Genomic DNA, 23,702 nt, shown 5'->3' on the forward strand with positions numbered 1-23,702 from the left:
ATCAGTTTTGGTGTTTTCACAAGCACAAAGGGGATTGGTCTGTGATCTTGCATGAAAAATTAACCAGTGCTCCCCCTGGTGTAGATCTACTAATATGCCTTGGATCATTAGGCAGACAATTCATTAGCATGAAGTTGTTTGACCAATACTGCCTTGTTTATTTATTAAAACAAGCTTTTTCAGGTAATGTATAAACTGTAAAATATTATGAAATGAACCTGACATTTTTCTGGACCACAGCATTTATAACAAATGTTCCTATTTACAGAAATGGAACGGAGGTAATCAAAAAGCCTGGTTTGCACTGAAAAAGCTATGCATGTAGGTTAAGATTTCATGGGCTTAATGGTTATGTAGAAGATTTACTGCTGTAACTCTGTGGTTATGTTTTCTATTTCACATACAGGCATCAAAATTATTGATTACCAAATTACCGACAGTCATGAGAAGTTTCTTCCATTGTTGTGGAACATGTATTATGTCTTCCAAGCTGGTGTTTGCTTCACCAGTCGTACATTCCACTTAAAGATTTCCAAATAAAACTGTATCAGATATTGCCTAATATACCAGACAGACAGGACCTTTAAGTATGCTATCAGAAACTGAATAGAATGACAATTCATGAAGCCTTTCTGAGTAGATCACATTTTCTAGCTCTCTGTCATTTTTTTTTTCTAGTAAGGAACTGTTGAACCACCAAAATGTTTTTCAAGTAACTTTTTGAAGGCTGTAGACTTCAGCTTTGCATTCAGTAATAAAACAAGATAGCAAGATATAAGTAGGCCAATAACCCCTCTGAAATGATTAGACATGCCCTTTGGAATTAGATAATTTTTAGAGTGTGTTTTCTGACTTTAGAAGCTGTGCACTGATCAAGGTTTAAACTGTTATCTATCAGTTTCCCTAGATCTTTACTGATGATTTTTTTGCCATTTATGTTGCAATCATAATGTATTTGCTCTGCCTTTGTACCAAGACTCATGATGATACATGTATTGACATTAAAGTTGAGGTCACTGAAACTACTCCAGGCATATATTTTCTTGTAGACACCCATAGAGAATGTTGACATCTTTTACTAAAGTAAATTTGCTACCCACTTTGCAGTCATCATATTTATTCATTCACAGCCCAGCTTCTGACTTATATATCTGAGAAGAATTGTCCAGAAAAGAATTAATCCCATCTGCCTACCCTTCTGATTAAAGAGGAATGGACCAATTCTAGCACTGAAACAAAAATATGTGAACATATAAATAAATAAACAAATAAACACCTTTCAAGATGCACTGAGCTCTTCAGCTGCCTGCAAGGTTATATGGTATGTAACTAACGTATGTTATTTTCAATCCACCACCTCAGAGTCCCAGATTACAAAAAATGATAAAATCAGATGAAGATTGATGAACTCTCATGCCACCATATATCACACATCAGATATAATGTTATAGAATCATAATCTTCTTCACTGCTCAGTACAGCGGCATAGTATGTACAAACTTCCTTAACTGTTGCAATTAAAAAAGAATCACAATGGCTACTGAAGGAATAATCTGGGTAAAATATACAGCTTTCCGCATTCACCTTGGATGCACTACATGCATACAACATGACTTTGAGATGGGAGACGTCTAATTAAGCAAGTAACAAAACCAGCTATTACTTAAAACACCCAATCAAAGATGTGCTATAAAGTATCCACCTGGAAGAAGCTGTTTTACCTGCTATATTCATCCTTTCAATGAGTATTTTCTGCTGCCTAGTGCTGCCACATTACGTTTCCTTATAATCCTTTTGTATGCTCCAAGCTTGGTGTTACCTTTTGTTCGCCATTATGCTGATGTCCCGGCCTATTCAATTTTCTTAGGAAAAGGCAACAGTTTCCTGACTGGACATTGCAGTTTTCTCTGTGACACCCAACTATGCTAATTTCACAGCCACCTAAGTCTCACGCTTTCATTCTTTAAGTCTGCTATGATGAATTGATGCCCCATTGAAAAACGTAGGTTTACCAGTTTTTGGAAATGTTTTCATGTGCTGATACAACTGGCTGCAGTGGTCATGTAATTTCAGATCCTTTTGCTAATGAATGATGAGAATGCTTCTTGCATATCACAAGAAATTATTAATCATATCCTGAGGAAGCAGTTGCCCAATCCTAGGGATAACTTCTTGACTCCTCATCCCCCAGTGAGCCCTCTGTCTAACTCAGTGTTATTGATCCACCTCAAAGTAAGCATCTTTCAATAGGAAGATATTAGGAGCATCTCTAGCTAGTTGCTTTCAATACTTTTTGAAGAAACCTGTAAATGTTGATTTTCTGTATTCTAGTTCTCAGAGCTTCTCTCTATCACTGCTTTTGTAGACGTTTCTAGATCATTTTCTGTTCTGCTTCACATGCAGGGTCAGCATCAAAGGTTAATGTCTTATACTCTTTATCTTTTAATCTTGGATGTCAGGCTTATTTCTTAACTTCTTTATTTCCATATCGTGCCTCTTCACTCTAATTTCAATATTATATTTATTTAGCTAGTTAAAATTGTTAACTGGAGTAGATCATTTTTTTAGAAGTTCTTTTTAACATAATGGTTATATTTCACATTTCTGAGGTCTCACAGTGTTCTCCCCCTATAGTATTGAACCTTAGGATTTGTACTGTTGTAGAGAAGCCGGTCTCATACTTAATTTCCAAAAATGATGCATTTATTTTCCTTTTCTTCTGAATTTTGTGGGACAGTCTGAGAACCAGTACCCCATCCTTTTGCTTGTCCCATGCTTTCCTATTAAACATAGACTGAAATCTTTATTTAAACTTAATTCTACTTTTTAAAGAAAAAACAAAGGAAAACTAGTTGTACTTGAATAATATTGGCATATGAATTCCTAAAATAGTCCATTTTCATAACTTCTAATGTAAGAACAATGTAAAAAAATAACACTTTGCATTCTTATTAAAAGAGCTTTTCAGTTAGGCAACTATTACCTCTGGAGTTTAACACCATTTTCTGAAGTGTTTTTATTACTGCTATACAATGACTTTAGAACTTTTGCTTTACAAACATAAAAGCAAGTTCTGTGAAATTTAATATTTTAATGACTTTATTCTTCTTTCTACTTGAAGTTGCTTTACCAATTACAACTCATTATACAGCCCTTAGAAATGTGTAGTAAAATTAATGTGACCTTTAAAGTTAATATTAAAATAAGACTATTACATCCACTGTGCATTTGATTTTGATGCTGGTAAGATAAGCAGGCTGTGAGTTCTACCCCTCATAAGGTGCTACTGTTTTTGATCCAATACTTATACTATAAAGCATTACTGGACAAAAGATGGACTCCTGAGGCATTGTGCTTTGACTAAGAGGTTTAGCTAAGATCCTAAGTACCTTGGTTAGTTCTGACATGGATTGTAAAGATCCTGTAGTATTTGTGGAAAACAATGGGGCTGTTTCCTCAGTGTCCTGATAAATTCGACACAATCTGTATAAATACTGCTACTGCTTTGGATTCCTCTGAAAACAGGCCATAAGCTTGTAACCTAGCCAAACATGTTACGCATTAAAGAGACCACAGTGTTGTCTGGAAGTAGTGATAAGTTGAACAGTCTGCTATTGCTGTTTAATTAACACTTTTCTTATTATAAAAGCTGATTTTATCAAGAGGTGACAGGGATTTTATAAGCCATTCCTATTGCTGTTCAGTGAAATAATGGAGAATTCATTCATTTATTTGCTTGTTTGCTTGTTCATTTAGTTGTTTTTTTTTATTTTATTTATTAAATTATTTATTTTTATTTGATTACTGTGAACCGGTCAGAAAATCCTTTTCAATGACAACTGGGCCACATGCGCAGATACACCAGTAATAGAATGATTGCTATATTTAGAACTATAAAAAATGCAGTTGTAATACATACAATATACAGTAGCAATGTTAAACACCGAATGCCAACACAGTAAGTATGTTTAGTGCATAGACTAGATTTTGTTTAACTTAGCAATAAGTATGTGAAGTTGCACGTAACTTATTCAAATTAAAAAGAAATGTCACCAGAGTGGTTTGATAATGTGTCTTTAACTTAGGAAATAATCGTGTCATTTAAATTGCATACAGTGATACATGACATGCATGTTGACTGTACATGTGTGAATGCACCCGGCCGCATGATGATATATTACCCTAGTTGTGAGTATGGCTATAGCTTCCAGGGGATAAAACAGAAAAGGAAATCAGATGCACAAATAAACAGTGAGTGTGTGTGTGTGTGTGTGTGTGTGTGTGTGTGTGTGTGTGTGTGTGTGTGTGTGTGTGTGTGTGTGTTTTGTTCCCATTCATGTCTTGATGAACATTCCATTTGATTGATGCTGCAATACCCTGTGTGTGTTTGTTGGAATCATACATGGAATAAATATTTGTTGTTAGATCAGTATTTATCTTTATTTTGTTTAATACATTTTTGTGATGTGGTTTTGAGTCTGAAAGCTAAAAACATGTTTGCCAGTATTTTTTTCTGCATTTACTGTGATTTCTCTTTTAAAACCCTGCCCTGAATATGGCATATTTCTTGATAGCATTGTATTGCTTTGCATAGCCTTTTCTGTGTTGTTCTCTCACTTATCTACTCGGCTCTTAATAATTGTATTTTGTGCTGTATTTTATTATCTATACTGTGCACACATTTTACAATATTCACAGTATAGAGTTACTGGAATGACAACTTTAAAATTAAAATGCATGGTGCTCTGATTCAGACTGTTGCCTGACTGCCAACTATATCTCACTGCTGTTAAAAGTAATACAAGTGCATAGCAGTGACATTCAGTGAATCAGTAAACCATCTGGCACTGCAGTTTGTTCCCTGCTGACGAATGACATAGTCAGGGAATGGAACATTTTAAGGTACAAAGGTTCGATTCAAAGCTAACTAGTTTGCAGTACAGGGTCAAGCAGGACAGAAGACACTCCAAAAATTAAGGACTGTTGAGGAAATCCTGTCTCTTACCTAACCATTCTTTCAGTCAAGTTCAGGCTGCGATTTATTTTTCACCGGTGTCAGATTTCCTTGTTCTTGTATCTGCTGAAGTAAGTAGGTTATGAATTTGTTTATATGTGGTGGGATTTTGTTGTGTTTAACAGAATGATTACTTTGCACTGACTGCTCATTCTGCCTTCTGAGTATATCTAATGCAAGATTAAAATGAGAATCACGAGACAGTAATAGTAACATGTCAAATAAAAGGAAGATTCTAAAAGGTTTAACATTTTGTTTTTACTGTTGCTTTATGTTTTAATATTTCATCCTATAAAGGGTAAAAACTGGTTTATCAGTTTTGTCTAATTTTATTAGATTGTTATGGGATCGGAAATAATTCAAGTTCACTATTTTCATACCATGAAGTAAGAACTACCTAACAGCTGCACTTCATTCTGAGAAAGTTATGTATTCATAGCAATAACTGACATTAAATGAAACTGTGTGTACAAAAATATAATGTCATGCAACTTTTATTAGTTTTCTTTTACAAAAGTGGGAGGGACTGCTAACTGTGTGAAATAAATATAATGTCATACAAGTTTTATAAGTTTCCTTCACAAAAGTGCAACAGACTGTTAATTGTGAAGAAAAAAATAAATATAATGTCATACGAGTTTTATACATTTTCCTTCACAAAAGTGCAACAGACTGTTAACTGTGTAGAAACAAATAAATATAATGTCATACAACATGACCTATTCAGTTAACAGAATTCAGTAAATACATGCAAAGATGCTAGAGACACAGACTCTAATGACATGGGTGCATCAAAGATTTTGTTCCCTCTATTTGCCTATTTATCACCTCTTTGTAGCAAATGTCATTTTTAATGAGACTGGAAGTTCAATAGCAAATAAAATTTATAATAAATTAATAAAGAAAGATGTTTTCAAAACTAAGTATTCAACTTTCTTCATCCACAACTGGCTAACAGAAGAAATACAGAAACTTACCTATCCAAAGTACATAACCCAAACATAAAAAACAAATCAACTGATGTCATTCCCGGGAGAAGGACAAATCACAAATAGCAAATATGCTCAAAAATGTATCACTCTAACAAGTGACCGACTTACTCTTATAAGTGAAGATACTGTCTTATATACATACATTTATGTTAGTGATATTTAAAAGAATCAGGTTCTATTACTATAAGCCAGTCTTAGAAGTGAGACAGACGAATGCTGATACGTCACCTTCCCCAGTATCATAGTGCGATCTCGGAATTGGTATATTTAGGTAAGGGGGGTATGAAGGGTGCAGGAGGGGGCGTATAGACATTTAGTTTTGTGTTTTGTTATTTTATTTGTTTTTACTTTAGTATTTGAACTTTTACAAGTTTGAACATATGATCTCGGCCATATGTGGTTCGAACTTGTAAAAGTTCAATGTACTGAAGTAGATCCAACTAGTTTGCAGTACAGGTTCAAGCAGGACAGAAGAAACTCCAAAAATTAAGGACTGTTGAGGAAATCCTGTCTCTTACCTAACCATTCTTTCAGTCAAGTTCAGGCTGCGATTTATTTTTCACCGGTGTCAGATTTCCTTGTTCTTGTATCTGCTGAAGTAAGTAGGTTATGAATTTATTTATATGTGGTGGGATTTTGTTGTGTTTAACAGAATGATTACTTTGCACTGACTGCTCATTCTGCCTTCTGAGTATATCTAATGCAAGATTAAAATGAGAATCATGAGACAGTAATAGTAACGTCAAATAAAAGGAAGATTCTAAAAGGTTTAACATTTTGTTTTTACTGTTGCTTTATATTTTAATCTTTCATCCTATAAAGGGTAAAAACTGGTTTATCAGTTTTGTCTGATTTTATTAGATTGTTATGGGATCGGAAATAATTCAAGTTCACTATTTTCATACCATGAAGTAAGAACTACCTAACAGCTGCACTTCATTCTGAGAAAGTTATGTATTCATAGCAATAACTGACATTAAATGAAACTGTGTGTACAAAAATATAATGTCATGCAACTTTTATTAGTTTTCTTTTACAAAAGTGGGAGGGACTGCTAACTGTGTGAAATAAATATAATGTCATACAAGTTTTATACATTTTCCTTCACAAAAGTGCAACAGACTGCTAACTGTAGAAAAAAATAAATATAATGTCATACAAGTTTTATAAGTTTTCATTCACAAAAGTGCTAGGAACTGCAACATGGAGGATAAAAGCAATTTGCAATATTTTCATTCTTACATATCTACAGCACACTCACATGTGCATGCGCGCACACACACACACACACACACACACACACACACACACACACACACACACACACACACACACAAATACAATTATTCTTCAAGTGCAAACTGGATGGCATTTTAACTCACCAAGCATAACTCTTTGAACTTCAACTCTTCAGGATCTGTATTTATTTTTTGTAGGAAATGACTGCAAGTGCAATTTTCAGCTGTGTGCCAGTAGTGATTCCTTTCTTTTGTCAGATTTCTCCCTTCTTCATGTTTGTGCAAACACGGAGCTGTTATATATATATAAGGTGTGTGGGAGGGGTTAACAATACTGCAAAAATTCTTACTTTTATGTTTTACTTTGAGATGATTTTATGACAAGTTTTGTGAGGCAAGTTGGGTCCTTGATGAGTCATAGTGGAAGCCACATAGGTACCCTAATTCAGAGCTTACACTCTCCCACTCACCCATGCCTTTGTTGGCTTGTACCCATTGAATATCACTTCACATATCTCCAGAGTAGTAAGCACACTAGACATTCCCCATAGCAGCTAGTAAGAAAATGGTATCCCCTGGTTCTGACCACTTGCCGGGCAGTACTTTATCCCACCACAGCCCTTTGTTCCTACCTTTGTTGTAACCAGAGTCCTCTACCTTTCCCTTCTCCTTTCCTCACCACCACCATGTATAAGTGGCAATCAGTGTTTATCTTCTTGTCTATTAATGCTGTCTGTACTCACTTCCCATCCCAAATGGCATTCTGATGATCAGACTCTATAATTACTTCTTGACACTGCGGTGGTGGTGCTGCGGTAGCGTTGTCGCCTCACAGTAAGACGTTGTTCTGTTCGATTCTCAGCTAAAGCGTCTTCTGTGTAGAGACATGCGTGAATGGGCATATCTTCATTGAAGGTTGTACGTCAGGGCTGGCAACTCGGTACGTAAAAATCTGCTGCCAATCATTAGCGGACCGGAGTTCCGCTGTGGTGACCCCTAACTGGGAAAAGCCAAAAGATACAACAAGACTCTATAATTACTACTTCATTGGATTAGCACTACCCAAACAGCAAAATACCTGCATTTGGGTGACCATTTTTTTCCACATTCAACCCTAACCCTAGGTCCAATACAAAATGACATATAATAATTCTGTTCGGCCAGCACATCTCACTAGTATTGTCTTGGGTCTCCATAACAAAGCACCCTACCAAGTACCTCTACCATACTGTTCTTCAGTAGAACCCCTCCCTGCCCTCCACCATTCTTTTCTTCACTAGAAGCCCATCCCCACCCTCTACTATGCTGATCCTCACTAGAACCCCCCTCCCTTCCCTCCACTATACTGTTCTTCACTATAACCCCCTCCCCACTCTCCACCATGCTGTTCTTCACTAGAACCCCCACCCTCCATGTAGTCTGCAAAGGCATATTCAGCTTGGCTATTAAGCCTATTGCAAATCAAGGCAGTGTTAAATACTTATAGCATTAGAACTTTCTGAGTGTGTGTGTGTGTGTGTGTGTGTGTGTGTGTGTGTGTGTGTGTGTGTGTGTGTGTGTGTGTGTCTGTCTGTTTTATGTCAGAAATACATAATGTCTTGGTCAGGGTAAGAAGGTATGACCTTGGTATATATAGTCAAAAGGTCAACTTTTACTTGTATAAAACATGTAAAAGCTTCACAATATTTCCAGTAGAATATTCTGGATTAGTAATTCAGAAAAAGAACTGAAACAAATGAACACGCCCTCACTGCACCACTTCTATTAAAACAATCCAAATGGTATCAATGTCCACCTTCAATGGACCAAGCAAAACATCACTGCACCACTTCTATTAAAACAATCCAAATGGTATCGATGTCCACCTTCAATGGACCAAGCAAAACATAAAAGTTTTATGTTTTGCTTGGTCCATTAAAGGTGGACATCGATACCATTTGGATTGTTTTAATAGAAGTGGTGCAGTGAGGGCATGTTCATTTGTTTCAGTTCTTTTTCTAGTTTGTTTTTTGTGTTTGGACTCCGGATTAGTAATTCAGATAGTTAATGCCTTAAGGCTTTGGAGAAGAAGGAAGTCTGTGCGTGCTTAGTAGCAGAGCATCTTGCAGACCTGAAGTCAGGCATTGTGAATAAAAATGCCAAGAGTGATTCTAAGCTATCAACAGATTGCCAGTTGGTGGTAAGATAGATCAGAAACTCAGGTCAGTACGTTGTAGTGAAGCTGTGCAGGAAATGGACAAGGTATTCTTGTCCTTGAGATAAGTTAATACCATGTAAAGAAGAGAATTGTATCATATAGAGGGGAAGGATGTGACTGTAGAATATGAATAAATAAATAAATGGAGCCTGCAAAGAGCGTACTTTGTAATACTTAAAACAGTGAATCGAACTGTACTGGTAATCAGCACTGTTGTATAGTGTACTGCATTACATAATCAGTAGTGTGTTTTAAGCTGCTTTTGGCCACATAAAGCAGAGCATTATGTGTCAGTATAAGATAGAATCTAACGCGCTGTAATTTTTATAATGCTTTAAAATTCACTTTATGCTGCCAACCAGCACTCTGATTTGCACAGATAAATGACTATTGTAATACAGCAATCTCCAGTACATTGCATGGCTGAATGAATACAGTATCTGAGTGCTCTGTTTTGCATTATTTAATCATGGTTGCATTAGTCATTATGATAGAATTCTAGTGCTACACACACCTAGTAAATTTCAGTACTTCCATGTGATAGCATTGAACTTACTTCATCTAAACCGTTCAATACGTCTTCAGATGGGTCTGTGCTCACACACTGCTCCCAAGACACATTTTTGTGCATGACATACATTAGCATGGAAAAATACAAGTTAATAAACGTGAAGATGAAAGATAAGCACACCATCAAATAAAAATGATTAAAAGCTAAATGGAGCAGTAATCTATTTCTGTATTGCTTTTATTTGCATACACTTCTTTAAAAAAAAAAACAGGACTATGCACACATGCAAATAGTTCCATCAAATATATTAAGGACTAATGAAGTCCATAAAGCCCACGAGTTGTATCTGCGACCACGTATTTTAACATCACACACTCTGGGCATGTTGGTAACCAGCTCTGCCCAGTTTATCACTCAGTGCATCTCAACTTGATGATTCATTATATTTCCTACATGTTTCTTCCTTCCCTGTCTCCACCAGGATTGAGAACTGCTGTCATATTGTGCCTTAAAACCACCCATTTACACACCAAGTTCCTTACATTTTGTTTGAATCTAATATCCATTTTGTTCTTTCAGCATTATTTTGCCTTTCTTTGGATTTATTATTGTTCTCTGGCCCAAAAAGGCAAATCAAACATTTCATGTAGGGGGGGGCTAACATTTAGTAATCCATCTTCTTCACTGTCACCATCAAGAAACAGTGCCTTTATCCTCATACAGCAAGCCCATTAATACTTACTGATAACCCATTATGGCTTGGGATTTCTGGTACACTTCTTTAGTGCCATCTTTTAGATAGCATAATAAAATAGTATGTATATTTTTTTCTGTAAGTACCTTAGACTACAGCACTTCTCAGCAAGTAGCTTTATACTTTTCTCATGTCTGTCCACATTACCATTTATTTCTATTCCAGCAATGTCTTACCATGAGCTATTCAGTTAATAGAATTCAGTAAATACATGCAAAGATGCTAGAGACACAGACTCTAATGACATGGGTGCATCAAAGATTTCGTTCCCTCTATTTGCCTATTTATCACCTCTTTGTAGCAAATGTCATTTTTAATGAGACTGGAAGTTCAATAGCAAATAAAATTTATAATAAATTAATAAAGAAAGATGTTTTCAAAACTAAGTATTCAACTTTCTTCATCCACAACTGGCTAACAGAAGAAATACAGAAACTTACCTATCCAAAGTACATAACCCAAACATAAAATACAAATTAACTGATGTCATTCCCGGGAAATGGACAAATCACAAATAGCAAATATGCTCAAAAATGTATCACTCTAACAAGTGACCGACTTACAATCTTATAAGTGAAGATACTGTCTTATATACATACATTTATGTTAGTTCATAGGTTCATAGGTAGGTACTAGGCTATTGGCCCTAGAGCCTATATAAGCCTAGCCAAACGGTACCCTGGCTTTTGCCACCCAAGAAAATTATTTTCCTGTGCCCCTGTCAAGCAGAGCCACAGAAGTGATCCCCGGGGTGAATTTCATATCTCCCAGACAATCATCAAGATTTTTCTTGAAGACTGCTAATGAGGAGCTCTGTTTGACATAGATAGGTAGTTTGTTCCAGAGTATGGGAAGTCTCTGGGACAGTAATCTATCCTTCCAGCATGTTCTGTTTATTGTGGTGACAAGGTTTAGGTCCCTAGAGCATGTAGCTCGAAGGGATTGGGATTTCATTATGTGGAGTATGTCCAACAGCTCTGGGCTTGACATAACTTTGTATGTTAGGCAGAGATCGCCTCTGAGTAGGCGATATGTGACAGAGTAAAGCTGGAGTTTTTTGAGACGGTCTGCATAGAGCATCTGTGTGAGGCTGGTAGTCCTCTTTGTGAGGTATTTCTGTGGCCTTTCCAGTTGTTGTAGATGACTTGTGAGGTACATACAAAAAGAGGCATTGTACTTTATAATGGGTCTAATGAGTGATGAGTAGAGGGGAACAAAGAACTCTTTTTTCCTGGATGAGAAACCGTTTGTGATGAGGTGTGCCATGTAGAAGGATTTCCTGACTACTGTGGCGATGTGGTTATCAAAGGAGAGACTACTGTCCACCTGGGTCCTAAGGTCTCTTATCACACTTTTGGTGTTAAGTAGACTACCGCCTATGTAGTAGTTCATAGGTACAGAGTTTTTACCAAAAGGGATGACAATGCACTTTTTGGCATTGAGCTTGAGGCTATGGCTTTGGCACCAGGCATCTGTCTCAGTGAGGTCCTTTTGTAGGATGTCCACATTGTTAGGAGTTTTGATTATGGCTCCTAGTTTGCAGTCATCTGCGAACTTTGTTAGCCAAAGACCTTCTGTGTTAGCCTGTACTTCAGAGAAGTAGATACCAAACAGGAGAGGACCTAGGACTGAACCCTGTGGTACTCAACTTCTCACTGGTCTGAAGTTGGATTTAGAGTCTGCTACTTTCACAGTGTGGGTTCTGTCAGTGAGCCAGTTGGCAACCCATCTTGTGACATAGAGATGTATACCTTGTTTAGTGAGTTTGTCTGTAATTCCAGAGTGAGGGATGGTGTCAAAAGCCTTGGTGAGATCTAGATAGGCTGTGTGAACCACCTTACCCTCATCTATGGCTTTGGTGACTGCTTCAAAGAAGTCTATCAGGTTTAGGAGACATGATCTGCCTTTCACAAACCCAAACTGGGTAGAGTCCAGAATTTGGAAATTACCAATGTCATTGTTTATAAGTTCCATGATGATACGCTCCATAGCCTTGCAAACCAGGCTCATCAGGCTAATGGGGCAGTAATTCCTGGGGTCCGTGGTGGCTCCCTCTTTGTGGAGTGGGATAACCGTTGCTGTGCACCATTCAGTGGGCACAAAGACTGAGGTGAGGCTATGATTGAACATGGTACTTAGATAGGGTGCCAGTTCATTCTGTAGTTCATGTAGAATGCAGCCTAGGATGTTGTCAGGTCCCATTGATGCTGTGTTCTTGGTTTTGGAGAGTGTGTTTTTTACCTGTGCAGCTGTGATTACAGATACTTTGCATTCTTCTGGTATAGAGATGAGCCCTTTAGGGGATGACAGAGGGGTAAAGTTAGCACTGAACCTATCTGCCAGGATGTTGTCAATATCAGTTGGTTCTGTGTATGTAGTGCCATTGTGCTGTAACTCAGAGCAGATCTGAGTGTTGCCATTGAGAGTCTTGACATAGCTATAGAATGCTTTGTGGTTGTATTTAGAATCAGTGGCGATTTTGTTTTCATAACTAGCTTTGGAGAATTTAATGAGGGATCTCAGCTTCTTACTGAGGCTGACCACGGAGTTCCTCCAATTATTGGATTTTACTCTTTTTTGCAACAGTTTCTTTCTTCTGTTGTAGAGTTTTTTATAGCAGGGGACCACCAGATTGGCTTCCTTTTTTTGGAGGATAGCATCTTGGTTCTGTTAGGGATTGCATAAAGTGCAATTGTATAGGATTCAGTAGTCATATCTCTATTGTCCATCAGCATGGGTATTGTGAAGTTTGCCACTTCTGTCCTAAGAAGCGTGAAGTTGGCTTTGGAGAAATTTTTTATGGTGGTTTCCCTAATGGGGGGGTGGGGGTTGGATGTGGATGTCTAGGGTGATTTGCTTGTGGTCGGATCTGACCAACGAGGAATTGACCTCTGGACTGGAACACTGGTTGCCCATGTTGGTAATGACCAGGTCAAGGATATTGCTGCCCCTGGTGGGGGTGTGGATAAGTTGATCCAAGGCATTGAAATTTATAAATTCCAGAAAATGTTGAGCACAAGAGTTGGTACATGAGTAGTTTTCCCAGTTAATGGTGGGGTAGGGTGTTAGGTTGTTCCCTAATATTTTCTAGTGTATCAAGAAATGAGGAGTGGGAATCCTGGGGCAGGGTGGGGGATCTGTAGCAAGCTACAATTTGCATTGCGGTCTTGCCCAGGGTTAGTTGCACTTGGATAATCTCAGATGCATTATGCTGAGCAACTAGCCTGGAGGTGTGGATATCTTTAATGAATATGGGCACACCTCCGCCTTTAGTGCTTCAGTCCAGGTTAGGTGGCTGAAAGGTGTGGTATGAATTATAGTCTGGTAATGCAGGGGTGCTCTCTGGAGCCTTGAACCAGGTCTCTGTCACTGCACAGATGTCGATGTTCTCCATTTTAAGGAGTGCCTCGAGTGAGTGCATTTTGAGGTTTAGACTTCTAGCATTAAGTAGCATTACCCTCAGATTTTGCTTGCTTGTACCTGTTATGGTGGTGAATTTGTCATTTGGATATTGCCTAAAAAAGACACTATAGGGGTGGCAAGAGCCTTAGCCAGTATCCAGAATCCTAAGGGCGACAGGTGCAGGCCATCTCTGGCAAAGCATTGTGGTTTGTCGATCATGTCATCCCAGGCAGACAGATACTGGATCCCCTTAGAATGACACCAGAAGCTTAGCGAATTGTTGAAGCCAATGATTTTGTCCATGTACTGTGGTATCATTCTGGGTGATGGCAGGATGCTACTCAGGGCTAGGGTCATACCTGCCTGGGCTACAAGATCAGAAAGCTCCTCCATGTCTCTTTTCATGTAGTCCAGGGAGGTACGTCTCAGGTCATTCACACCAACATGGACAATGACAGAGTCATATTTGTACTTTCTGTGGAGTGCCCTGAGTGCATGCGTTATGTGGTAGATCCTGGCACCTGACAGGCAGCTGACAGTAACTTTCTCCTTGTTTAGCCTGCTGAGTGGAACATAAGTGTGCCTGACTATAGAGTCACCTATGGCTAGAGTGTTGGGTACGTTGTTATGCCTTACAGGCTGTGGTTGAGTGGCACATTGAGTTTGTGGGCTATATGTCATTTGGGTTGTGTTGGGGGGTGGAGGTTGCTTGCATTTCTGTTTTGGAGGTCCCTGTTGCTTGGATAGATTTTTTTTTGAGAGCCTCCGTGAATATAGGTGTGTGTTTTGTGTTTCTATGTGGGTGTTTTGGTTGTGTAGGTTTTGAGGTACTATGTGATGAGTGTGGTGTAGTGCAAGTGTTTACCTTCTCCTCTTGACTGTCTAGTCCAGTCATGGGTGAAGAGAGCTTTGCTTCCAGTTTGCTTATATAAGTGCATCTCTCACAGGTTGTAGTGTTGGGTGGTAGGAGGAGAGCGTTGTTTGTGTACATGAGGCAATTGCTGCATTGCCCCAAGATGCCCAGATTCATCAGGTAGACAGGAGAAAATACCGGGAGCTGACCCTTAGACATGCCTGGATAGGTGCTTACTTATTAAGTACTAAAACTGCTTTCCTCTAGACAAGTGAGGAAAGTTGAGTGCTGTAGTAATTTGTAGCTTATTTAGTGCTTACAATGAGTTCTGAACAAGTGCTCAGCTCAAAGAAACAGATTTGAGTACTGAAACTAGAAAACTGACTAGTTCTAAGAAACAAAATTAAGCTAGAAGGTGTCCCTCCAACACAGAAAGGATTGGGGGCTCAGAAGCTTACAAACAGTCCTGGATACAGCAAATCTGTATCTGGACTAGACAACTTATAGGAAAGGTAGGAAACAAGCTTAGAAAATATATATATTTTTTGTAAAGTGGAAAGGGGAAAGGAGGAGCAGAAGCAAACTGGGTTGGCCTTCTCAAATGTTCTCACTGGAATAGATAGAATGAGTTAATGACACTAGACTGGGAGGAGTGTCCCAGATCTAATTTACTGTAGTGGCGGGCAACTGCAAAGCCACCAAGTATAAAAATAGGATACCAAGAGGGAGGGAGGGTGAGAAACAAAAGTCAGTACAAACAAACCCAACCAGATGCTTAACAATTGTAGAAAATTCTACTTAATACCTCACACAGTGAGTAAAATAAAAGTGCTATAAATAACTCAGAAATAAGCAAAAAGCAGGATACCTAATGTTATATATCACAGATTAGTTAGCTCAGAGCCCTTCCTTCGACTTCCTCCGATTAGCTCAGTGTGAAATGGCAGAAACAGTCACAAGTTGACTTCTTAAGTAACAAAGTTGAAACCTGAAACAACTTTAAAAAAAGCTTGAAAGAACCAATGAGGTGCTTACTCCAAGGCGTAGTCCAGGCAACCCCAGTCAGCCAATGACCACAAACAATTCACTCTCACTGAAATGCTATACTGACCTTGGGTAAGCTATGATGGCCTGTGATGTGCTCAGACACACAGCCTCTACTAACAAACAATTAGGCCCAGAACACAAGCCTGAATATGGACAATGCTACACTAAAAACACTACTTAGGTGGAAAAAACTGCAGAAATGTTTAAACAGATAAAGGATCAAGGAGACTCTAAAGAATGCTTTTAAATGCAAACACGTTATGTGATACACTCTTAGCAGGAAATCAGAACAAACAAACCCAACCAGCTGCTTAACAATTGTAGAAAAGTCTATTTAATACCTCACACATGGTGAGTAAAATAAAAGTGCTATAAATAACTCAGAAATAAGCAAAAAACAGGATAGTTAATGTTATATATCATAGATTAGTTAGCTCAGAGCCCTTCCTCCGACTTCCTCCGATTAGCTCAGTGTGAAATGGCAGAAAGAGTCACAAGTTAACTTTTTAAGTAACAAAGTTGAAACCTGAAATAACTTTAAAAAAAGCTTGAAAGAACCAATGAGGTGCTTACTCCAAGGCAGTCCAGGCAACTCCAGTCAGCCAATGACCACAAACAATTCACTCTCACTGAAATGCCATACTGGCCTTGGCTAAGCTATGATGGCCTGGGACATGTGCTCAGACACACAGCCTCTATTAACAAACAACTAGGCCCAAAACACAAGCCTGAATATGGACAATGCTACACTACCAACACTAAGGTAGAAAAAAACTGCAGAAATGTTTAAACAGATAAAGGATCAAGGAGACTCTAGAGAATGCTTTTAAATGCAAACAAGTTATATGATACACTCCTATCAGGAAATCAGAACAAACAAACTCAACCAGATGCTTAACAATTGTAGACAATTCTACTTAATACCTCACACATAGTGAGTAAAATAAAAGTGCTACAAATAACTCAGAAATAAGCAAACAGGATACTTAATGTTATATATCACAGATTAGTTAGCTCAGAGCCCTTTCTCTGACTTCCTCCGATGAGCTCAGTGTGAAAAAAAGTGATATTTAAAAGAATCAGGTTCTTTTACTATAAGCCAGTCTTAGAAGTGAGACAGACGAATGCTGATATGTCACCTTCCTCAGTATCATACATCAGTTACACAGCATGTGATAGTACAGATGAATGGTGCAAAACATGAAATCATGTAAATATGACCATATTTCTTTAGAGGACAAGCACCTATACTTCCAGTATAGTTCTGCCTTCAACATGCCTCATAACAACTTTGATGTTAAACAATCTGAGAAAGAATAGTTGGTTTCAACAGAAAACAAAATATTCCTTTTTGTCAGCATTTGCACTACCTCAATGCCCCATACTAAAACAAATCCTTACTTCTTTTCATATTAAGTATTAATTAACGTTTAGAGAACAGTGTATTGTTTTAGTACCAGTTACATGATATAAAGATATTTTTTCTTTCTGTTATGAATGTTAATTTCTATAGATCTTGTCTGCTAGCTTATGAAACAGAAACACTTGTTAGTTAACATTTACAGGGGTACACAAAAATAAGACAAAAACATCTGCACTTTAAATAATTATAACAAATTAGACATAATAGAAAAAAACATTGGTTAAGAATCAGTACAAGGTATGACAATCATTTAATATTTAGAGGAAATTTTAGACAGTTTGTAGAGAAAATTAAATGTAAACTTGTGCAATACAATTAAGAATTACAATATGTAGTGAGAGAAAAACATGCTTATGGTATATTCAGAGAAAAAGTCAGAGAAGAGAATCAGACAGCAGTAAGGAAGGAAGTGAAGAAGGGAGAGTAAGGAGGTATAAGGAATTAAAAGCTACTTCTTTACATTTGGGGGTACAGGTTATTCTGGTTTTGAGCAAGAACAGAGCCAGATTTTAGCTAGGAGGTCTTTCAGAGTGGTTTTGAAAGATGGGGGGGGGGTAGGTTCTGGGCCTCAGCAACCTTGTACAAGTATAGACAATGCCAGTAGATTTGCAAGGTTTATACAAAGACAGAAGTTTTTGGTCATTGGATCGCAATGACTAACTGGGACCATAGTTGTGCTGAATGTTTTTTAGTGCTGGACAGGCAGATGGAGACTGGATAATTTTATAATTAGTTTTAAATTTATGGTAATTTTATTGTTAATGTTATATGCTGATGGAATAGTTTGTCTACAAAATGCAACATTGTTGCATTTTTTATCATTTACTTTAAGCACATTTTCAATACACCAGGTATTTATAAGCATAAACTCCTGCCAAAGAGCTTCTGCATAAGAGCGGGATTTGCCATTGACTCACAGTTTACAATCATTTGAAAGCCTTGATAGTGTGTTGTACACACACAAACACACACCACATACATATATTGTTTGCACACACACACACACACACACACACACATATATATATATATATATATATATATATATATATATATATATATATATATATATATGTGTGTGTGTGTGTGTGTGTGTGTGTGTGTGTATATATATATATATATATATATATATATATATATATATATATATATATATATATATATATATATATATATATATATTTATATGGGTCTACTTTGGAAGATAGAAATACCACAACACTGATTTTCACAACCCCGAGATGAGAAGGCCAACATCAGAAAACTGACATCCTGGAACACCGACTGCGAACTCCAGGTAAGTAACTACTTGGCCACCATGTTGAACTTTGCCCCTTACCCCAGTGGTAGTGCGACCTCAGAGTTGGTATATTTAGTTAAGGGGGGGTGGGGGGTTGATTCCCCCCACATCAGTGGGTTTAATTTGCTTTGGGTTTAATTTTATATTTCTTTGGACAAGTGGTTACTGACCTGGAGCTCGCAGTCAGTGTTCCGGGACATCGGTTTTCTGATGTTGTCAGCCTTCTCATCCCGGGATTGTGAAAATCTGTGTTGTGATATTTTGGTCTTCTAAAGTCAACCCATACATACATACATACATATGTGTGTGTATATATATATATATATATATATATATATATATATATATATATATATATATATATATATATATATATATATATATATATATAAGTATTTTGTTTATCACAGTAATGAGAGCTGCATATATTCCATTTATCTGTTTTTACTCTTTGCTGACTTTAATGGGCTAAATTAAATTGTATTAGTCATGTTTGCTAATGGCTTTGCTTTACAATTAATGTAATCTCCCGTGTACTTCTCATGAAAAAATTGCAAGTGATTTTTCAAAAAATAAAGATTGTAGTATTCTGTTTACTTTTTTTTAGTTTGACTGTTTTTCATTGATTTGCATACAGCTTTGCATTAGGGATAACAAATAAATCTCCTCTAATGGGGAGCTGCATCTTGTTTACATTGTGATTTCACTAGTACATCATCATGTGTCAGTTTCAAGTGTGAGGTGTGCCATCTGCAAGAACTAGTTGAGAACTTGTCATTCTATGAAGCAAGTAACTACTTCTGATGCATTTAACATGGGAAAACAGACTTTTATACATAGATTTAGGTAGTGAGGCACTATGGATTCAGTCTTTCATGACGTCATGGTAAGACTTTTCATCTCTGAGAAAAATATTCAGGGGCCATCCATACCAACAAAATAAAATGCAAAAAGAACAAATTTTTTGCATTAAATATTATAAGTTGGCATTGTTTATAAATTTGAGCAACAGATTGTTTTTTATAGAAATAAGAGAGTCTGATTTTTATCTACCTTCTGGCTAGTATGTATTTGGTGTAATATCCCTTTAAATGTATTTGCACTTAGTCATGCACTTTACTCTGAGAAGGGACCGTACCAAATTCCTCTGTATTTACTGATTTTTGAGGGCAAAATAATGGGATGACACAAATTTCCAACTGGCCCCTTTAATTCCTGAATTTTTTTTTTTTATTTTTTTATTTACACTTTTAGTTATGGTTGACATCATCATGCACTTCCAGAGTATCTCACAATGTCATCAGCATCAGTTTCATGAGGCAGTGCCTGACTGCCTGCTGGACTCAGACACTAGGGCGTGAAATTAAAAAAAAAATAAAAACAAAGTTCAGGCAATTGTTTTACAGCCACAGTACAGCCAACCAATAAGCAAGGACATCATTGATTGATGATCTGCCTGCCCATTTGGACTGTTAATGTTTTGGATGTAATAGCAGCAGCTCTGTCCACAGGATGAGGAAATTTATTTTCTCTGGCTCCGGTGACTCACTTGACCTCAAGGTAAGTAAAAAAGAATAAAAAAAAAACTGTTATGGTCAATGTCATTATGGGAGTAAGACAACATCAGACAGTCCTGTGGATAATGTATATAATGGCTGGACATTTTTTTTACCTGCAATAATCATGTCTGTGAGTAGTCCTTGGGAAGCCAATGGGCAGCTGGCATACAGTACTTTAGCACCTGAGAGTCCGACCATATTCAGCTGATCCTTGGGTTGTGTGGGGAGGCTCATGACCACACTTGGGCTGGGCATGGAATTGTTGATAAGAGCATGCAGATAAAGTACTAGTTGCATGAGAGGGGCTTGCTTTTTGGATTCTTAGGTGGGCATGCGATGGTTCAGCAAAAATATTCGCTGTATCTCTTGTTTTCTACACTTTGCATAAGTGTTTTGTTCTTTTTTCATATGCAAGTGTCATACCAGTTTGGTAGAAAGCAAACTTTATGTACTTTATAAATCCACCCACTCCAAAGTTTTACCATCTGTGTGATTCTGTTCATTCAAATGTTAGCTGGGCAAGTGTACTTACTTTTTGACACTCATTCTGCAGAGTCACTTTTTCATATTATCTTATCAAAGTGGTGTATGAAAATATGTGCCTTGCAGTCTGGAATGGAGAACACTGGGCATACATTAACTTTTGTAGGTCAGGAAGATTAACTAGGTTCTGCTACAGAGGGCCATGAAATGAAAGTGCCATTTACGTTGGAGGTTCTACTGGGAAAATATTTGCCCACATTTGATTACACTGTGCATTTTAATAGTACTGAGGTGAGGTGCTATCAGTATGTATGCATTTGTAACCTCTGAACTGTGCTCACAAATCGCTGTCACCAGTGTACATTAACTTACACCGGTGAGTAACTCAAACTTTAAAGGAATGAAAAATTTGTAAAATTCACACGTGCAAATAAAATTCTTCCTGCTTGCATCAACAGCTGTACTGTCACATAAGATTTACGTTTCAAAGCAATTCTGGTAACACATGGTTAATCAGATATAATGTTGTCAGTTATTGTAATTCTTACCTCGATATGCACATTTTCACTGTTCGTCTGTATTGTTAGAAGAAAAATTGAAAATGCTTTTACAACTCTTAATATGGGAGAAATGTGTTTTCTAACTGGAAAGACATAAATCTGGGATTATGTTATAGCACGAGACATTTTGAGCACATCGGTATTGCAAAACACAGTTGGTGATTTTCATGTTACTGCATTTATTTTTTTTCCAGCTGTAAAACGGTATTTGTTTGGAGCCGGGCTCTGTCTGTTTGCACCTTGTATAAAACTGTACATGTATTCACGTTCAGTGCCATTGCTATTCTGCTGCAATGAACACAAGATTATGTAAGGTTAAAATTATACAAAAACTTTCTCTAACAAACCAGTTGGCCATTTCTAATAACGGAAACAGTCTTTTTTTTTCAACTTCTAGGCGATAACACTCAACCTCTTGCAAGAAATCTAAACAAAGCCTAAAAGAAATGGAGTGACAAAGGCCCCAAAGTAGGAACAAATTTTAAATCTTGCTCTTATAAACTTAGAAAGTTGTTAGAACAGCAGGATGTGTAAGCACTCCTCCAGTTATTTCTGGCTTTGTTCAGATTTCTTGTGCTAAGAGGTTGAGAGGTATGGCTAGGAAATCTTTCAGAGTGGTTTTGAAAGAAGGGAGGGGGTAATAGACCTGATACATATCTCTTAATCTCTCAGAGCACGAAATCTGGACAAAGCCAAAAATAATGGTGGGACAAAGGCCCAAAAATAGGGACAGATTTTAAATATTGCTCCTGTAAACTTAGATAGCTGCTAGAATAACAGGTTTTACATTATTATGTATTTTCTGAGGGATATGAAGTCTGAAATTCTAATGTCTGCCATTATTTATTATTATTTAGTGACTTCAATCTTCATGTTAGTAAACCACAATTCCATTGGAGCGGGCGGGGTTACATGATTATGTATACAAATTTTATGTTAATCAGTGTCCCGATTTTGGTGCAGTTATACCTACTTTTCATGGGGCTTTGTCCAGATTTTTGATGTTTCCAAGTTGAGGGGTATGATACACACAAACACACACTCACACACTCACACATATATATATATATATATATATATATATATATATATATATATATATATATATATATATATATATATATACACATATACATATGTGTTTGTATATGCATTCACATATGTGTAAGTATAAGTACACACACACACACACACACACACACACACACACACACACACACACACACACACACACACACACACACACACACACACACACACACACACCTTCATTCAATGTATGTGGGAGAGCTCCTATACAGACAGAAGGGTCAGAATAACTTGATCTTTTGATACATTGAAATGTCTAATAAAAAACAGGAACAATGTTTTTATTGGAGGGGATGTACTCCTAACCGCCCCCATAAGTATAAAACTACAGGATCACACAATGCAGACGCAATAGGTATCTTTTAATGAAAGAGGTAGTCAGTGTACTATAGTGGCGGCTTGTAACTTCAAATCAAAGTGGGGCTGCAGGAGACAGCTGAATGGGTGGGGTCATTGGGAAGGGTTGTGGCCAACTAGAAAGGGGAGGAGCTATGCTCAAAATCACAAAACCTATAACTTTAATTAAATATGCTGCCCTGCATGCCAAACCATCATTATGAGAGTCCAATCAAGACAAAATGAAGTGTAGAAAAAAAATATTTCAATGCTTTGGCTGCATGACAGCTTACTTAATACCTAGATGGAAACAAAAAGGTTGTGAGGCATGAAAAAATAAATTACTTTTTAAATACATTACTGGAATGCCAGTCAAAATCAAGTATAAGAAAAACAAGCAGCACTCAACTCAAACCACTTCTCCTGCACTGCAGTTCTAATTGTAATTTATATTCAGCTTTATTAAAGTACCAAGTAACATGCTGAAAGTAGCAATCTCTGTGATACCCCCACTTGTAAAAATGTTTCTTATCCAAAAAAGACCTGCTGCCTGACAACTATTTACTTGTTTCATAGGGAAAACATGATCAAAGTAAAAAATGAAAAGCAAACAAGAAACAAGCTCAAGATACATTGCTTAAAGGATTACTGTACAGGTAATGGACCGCACATGATAGATTCTGCTTGGTTTACAGGTAAAGTCTGCATAGATGACTGCAATTCTCCAACAAATGTAATGAGCTTCTTAAAATAATGTAATCCTGTCCTTTTTTACAAATACTGTCATATGCATTTCAATACCCAAGGCTTATACATTATCTAGTTATGCAAGTATTCTCTGCATGGCAACAACAGAAAGGCTTTCAATGTTGGCAATTATTTAACAGTATGCTTATTAAAGCTTACTTGCATCTTACAATCTGAGTCAAGCTTACCTGATAGTC

The 23,702-nt window shown here is 37.2% G+C and overlaps 1 protein-coding gene across 2 annotated transcripts in view; it reads left to right on the forward strand.

The window, feature by feature from the left end:
- HPGDS (hematopoietic prostaglandin D synthase) overlaps nucleotides 1-23,702 on the forward strand; it is a 648,072-nt gene that overhangs the window by 210,748 nt on the left and 413,622 nt on the right. The window contains exon 1 of one of the 2 annotated variants that reach the window (XM_044061060.1): nucleotides 6,476-6,604. The exons of the other annotated variant lie outside the window; for it this stretch is intronic. The gene's annotated coding sequence lies outside the window, so the exon portion shown is untranslated. Of the gene's footprint in view, nucleotides 1-6,475; nucleotides 6,605-23,702 lie in introns of those variants that run through there. 2 annotated transcript variants of the gene reach the window in all.

The sequence above is a fragment of the Protopterus annectens genome, chromosome 2.part0 (assembly GCF_019279795.1).
Source record: "Protopterus annectens isolate FY-2018-M chromosome 2.part0, PAN1.0, whole genome shotgun sequence".
Taxonomy (NCBI): domain Eukaryota; kingdom Metazoa; phylum Chordata; order Ceratodontiformes; family Protopteridae; genus Protopterus; species Protopterus annectens.